The following is a 5,296-nucleotide window of genomic DNA, read 5'->3' as shown; positions in this document are numbered from 1 at the left end:
GCAGAAAGGCCCTGACCAGCGATGCTGGCTTTTTGTCCACCCTCACCACCAGCCCTGCAGCACCAGACACCCCCTTTAGGCCCTGCAGCACAGCCTCTGGAAGTACCTCAGTTGCAGGAGCCCCTACAGGCCTCCAGGCCTCTCCCACCCTTAGGCCAGTTGCAGCTGACGGCCAGGCACAACTCTGGGGAACAGCCTGCAGCCACTCAGCGGACTCACCTGTCTCCTGCAGTTGCCAAGATGGCTCCACTTCATCCAGGCTTACAGGAGAGTGCCATCAGCACAAGTCAGGCAGGCACAGGCCCCAAGATGCCAAGGGAGCCACTAGGGAGGATTCAGAAGCAGCAGGAGCCAGCCAGGCAGAGAGCAAACCAAATGCCCCACCTTAGGAGAGGATGGAGTAGGTGGGGCCGGGAGACTGCAGAGTCTACCCAGCCCTCGGGAGCAGGGCTAGTCAGGGAGACGGGGCAAGGGGAGACCTTTAAACTCAGGTTCCTGTGAAGGCCAAGGAGGATTTTGCAGGGAGAGACAGCTGGAGTGTGCTGCTACTCCCAGGGCAGGAGAAGGAACTTTGACTGCCGCATTTCCGTTCTTGCGCAAATTGCGCCCGCTTTTTTTTTTTAAAAAGGCGCCCCGTCGTCAGCCGGCGGAGGGTAAGGGGCAGGCCTCTCCGCAGCGACAGGGCGTCGAGAACAGTGCAAACCCATACTCGGATGTTCACACCGGCAGCTTATAGAGCGCAACAGAGCGCCATGAAGTGCAGGTAAGATGGAACGGGAAATGACGGGTGTTTTCGGGTTGGATCGGAGAAACAGCGAAAGCACTTGCTTTATTAGTGCCCATCTGGAATTGGCCCAGGTGGTGCAACCCCCTTCCCTGTCCTCAGCAGTGGCCCCTGGCAGCCCAGCCCAGCGGCCTGTGGTGGCTCCACCTGCTGCAACCTGGCCTGATGCGGCCCATGGTGGCCCAGCCTGCTGCAATGCGGGGTGGCCCAGGCCAGTCCCTGCTGCTAGAGCCCATTGTATTCTGGTATATGTGACAGAGACATCCCAAACCATTCTTCTTAATACGCAGAACCAGTTCCCTGCTCAAGGGGTCAAGGCGAGCCCCTGAGGTCCTGTGTAAGAGGTATTTGGGCCTCAGTAGACAGGGCATGATGTCATGCTTTCCCTCCAAATGGGGTGCTTAAGCGGGTTTCTCACCCTCTCTGATGGCATCCCCTTATCACTTACCTCATGACTGGCTCTTGGCCCAGGGAGTGCCTTAACCCCATAATTTGACACCCTTCTCCCATTTGGGATGAGCTTTTAGCAGGTCCAGCAATTATCATTTGCGCTCCCTGGGCAATCCAAGCCTGCTTTTGGGATCCACTGTCTCCCCATTGAACTGTCAGTCATTGTCTAGCCCAGCAAACCTACCAGCCACTGTTGTTCCCCCCTCCCCTCCTGCTCCTGCCTCTGCTGTCTGTAGCTGCTTAGCCCTTCATGGAAAGTCTCCCTTTGAGTGCAGATGGTCCTTCAGCACAGATCACCCTTGTGTATGATATTGTGATCCATTTCTCTATGGGAGTCCACATTCTGTCAGTGCCATGGGGATTCAACTTACTGTAGTGTGTCTGGCTGAGTACCGTATCTTTCCCCCTCCTCTTTTGTTTGCCTGAATGCCAACACTTTCACAGTGAGACTTTGTTGGTTTGGAGGCATTTGGGGCAAAAAGGATGCCTGCTGCTGATCTAGCTGTTCCTTGTTCTATCATTAAAATTAAATTATGGGAGTACAGGCAAGGACCAAGCGGTTTCCTTTCTTTTCTGTTTGTTTAGTTGGAGGGCCTATATATTATTTTAAAGGCAATGACTGCTAATACTCCTTTCAGATCTCTGTCATGCCAAACCCTGTACCAGCCTACTTCATCTTTGATTCCTTTGGAGCAGTTATGATCTTGTTCACAGGAAGAATTGTAACAGAGCCCTCTTGGTGCTGTGGATATCCCCCTACAATAAGCCTTTTATGCCTAGCTGGCTAGCACTCTCGGCTCTCAATCTGGTATTCCTTGGACATCAACAAGCGTTTTCCTGAATGAGCTCGCTGAGCAAGCATCACTATGGCTGTATACAGTCTTTGGGAAATAGTAGAAGCAAAATTTCTCCCTTTCTATTAAGGCGGCTCTAATCCCAATCCTTCTCTTGAAAGTAGATAACCATGTAAACAGAAAGAAAGAGGAGTCAGGATTGAGGATAAACTTGCAATAGAGGCTAAAGCTTGTTGACAAATATAAAAGCTTAGGAGATGTTTGCTTTCATGCTTGAAAGGAAGAATGCGCACTTTGTTCCGTGGGAAAGAAATAAGAAAATGCTCTTGAAATCATGGAGCATCACTGTGAAGGGTAATGAAATCAGTTGTCTTGTTTTCTCATAAAGGACCAGATATGTGTTTTAGGGACATGGTTCTTAAACAGCACCCAGAATTTCAAAAGTAAGATATAACATGTAATGCATTCATCTTATTCAGCACTGCTTGAAAATCAGCTGCACAACTGCTCCAGAGATTTGAAGGCGGGGACTATGACTCTGATGTCACAGGCCCCAGCCAATGAGCATGCACAACAGCTGCAGGCACTTCTATGAAATCAGCCTTTGTTCCCCTTCAGGGAGGAGGAGGAATCAGGTTTTTCCAGGTGCAGTTCGAAGTGTGCTGAAAAACTGCAAACCCCATCTGCTTTAACCAGAAAGGAGAAGACAGAAAGCTGGAGCCTGCATTGTGGATGTGATGGCTTTACTGTGGTGTCCCCAACATCTGCACATGGCTGTGCATCTACTGGAATGGAAGGGGATCAAAGGAACATGCTGCATTTGTTTGGACTGTGAGCTTTATAGCTGAATGGCCATGGCATTCTTGGGAGATGTTGTGCTCTTTGGTTTGGCCAGCAAAGAAGAGGTGGGAAAAACTGCTTGCCTGGCTTGAGTCTTTTTAGACGAGGTTAAAGAAAGGGGAGTCCGTTCTCATGAAAGGAGAAGGATCCCAGGATCAGAAGATGTTTTGCTCACTACCAACTATCAACACATTAAAATTGTGGGGTATACATTAGACGGTTTGGGATTCTTTCCAACGCTACAAATGTGTGAAATATGAATATAGTTTTTGATTCATTTAATCAGCATTTGGAAGTTCACTTAGCCAGAGTTTCAGGATTGGTCTTTTCCTTCAGTGTTGATGATGATGTAAGGAGTGTGATGTGTGTGTGTGTGAGAGAGAGAGGATAATAATTTGTGTATTAGGAGATTGCCCAGCATGTCAAAATCAAGACCCACAATATGTAAAATTGCACCTTCTATTAGTGCCATGCTGAAGAGGAGTTCTGTGAAACAGGAAGGCTTACCCACACATATCTGTATTGTTTGGATAACTGAAATAAAAACATTGCTTTGCCTATTTTGTATATTTTAGTATATACTATCTTTTTGTGTATTCTATCTTTTCACAGTAAATAATAGGGAATGTGGTGCTGGGATGTTTGATGCAAAGGGGGTTTCCCTTGTATCCTTATGTAATAATATACAACAGAATTTTGTGTGTGTGTGTATCATTATATTCCTTGATGTTCAGCTGTGATACTTGATAGTAAGCAAGAGCACTGAACATACAGAAGGAAGACATGGATTTGCACACCTACGTATCAAGGCACAGATGCATGTGAGTTTGGTATGTTCATGGATATGAGTTGGATCCAACCAATTTTTCTGCTGGTGAAAAAGTAAGTAGACATCTTCTTCGACCACCCAAAAATGGCTTTTCTGGGAATCACAGAACCCACATGTACAAAAACCATATGAGATGGCTGCAGTATGGAAGGGACTTGGGAAAGACTGAATAAAAAAGCCAACCCTATGTGTTGACCAAAGGTGCTAAGGATTTCTTTCTGCTCTGGGAAAGGCAAATAGATTCAGAGCAGCCATTTCATGTCTGTATGAAAGAAAAGATGTATGGCATGTGCTAATGGTTTGTGGATGATTTCTGAGGCGCAATAGCACGCCCATGTTGAAAATGCGTGCTTTCTGACTCTGAGTATATATTTGTTTTAATTTGTAGAAATAGTGTATGTATATGTTGAAGCTCTGTGCATGAGCTAGATGTGTAGGAAAGGAGTTTTTTGAGATGCGTGTATTAATAGCTACGCCTGTCTGAGAAACACGAGACTGGTAAAAGGATACATGATTACTGTTGCAACAACAAATAAATGGTGCCTGTTAGCAAGATGAGGGTCCCCATATAAAAACAAACCAGATTCTCTACAGGCATCACTCTCATTGTCTTTCTCTAATTGTACATCAAGGTTTTGTATGCTGATGGAGTACAGCTAAGTATGGGAAGGAACCTGTTTCTGCACAAGCATTGGATTCACTGGATTTTTAATTTAATTTAATTTTAATTTAATTGATTATATTTATATTCCACCCTCCCCGCTTTTGCAGGCTCTGGGCAACTCATTTTAAAAGTATGTGTGTTGTAAGACTTTGCTGCAGACCTCCACTCATATAAAAGCAGTAAGCTTTATGTGCAGAAGGATTGTAGAGTGATGCAGGGAGAGGTGAATGGGCCACCAGGATTTCTCCTGGTGGGCCAGTCCCCCCACCCCCCCGCCCCAACCTGGCCTAGCCCAGTGGCAAAAAGGGCCTACATGGGGGAGATAGCAGCAGCCCACCTACATGAGTAGGCACCTGGTCCACTAGAAGCAGTGTGTAGCTAGCAAAGGCAGCACTCAACTCACTTAGACCAAGAGAGGCTACAACAAGTTCACCCAAGGCCCAGGGAGGTGGCCCCAGCCTGAGGCCACATGTGCTAGGGAGGCAGTGCTTGGCACCCCCAAGAACTATACCGGAGAGGTTCCCAGCCCATCTGAGTCTGTGTTGCTCAGAAAGAGGTGACTGGCTGGGTGGGCAGGCCACCTATTCCTCCCTCCTTTGGGGTGGGGTGAGGCCAAGGTAGGCTTGGGGTCAGGGCCCTTTTTCAGGGCTATTTTTCCATCCCAATTTTCTAGAAATCCGCATGTCATGGGGATGTAAACATATAGTATTCCTCCCTCCCAACTGCTTTTTCCATTTAGTAAGGATGTATCAGAAATTGCAAAACCATTAGATTTGGGCTGGTATTGGTGATCGTTTTGGCTACAGTGAGGACTGAAGTTTCAGTCTATATTATACAGAATGCTTTTTAATCCCCCTCCCCCAATTAAGCCCCAGAATGGATGGATAAACAGGTGGACAGTTGGATGCATGGCTAATATAAAACCATCAGAGATG

This window comes from Eublepharis macularius, chromosome 12, assembly GCF_028583425.1.
Source record: "Eublepharis macularius isolate TG4126 chromosome 12, MPM_Emac_v1.0, whole genome shotgun sequence".
NCBI lineage: Eukaryota > Metazoa > Chordata > Lepidosauria > Squamata > Eublepharidae > Eublepharis > Eublepharis macularius.
Note: the sequence above shows the minus strand (reverse complement) of the source record.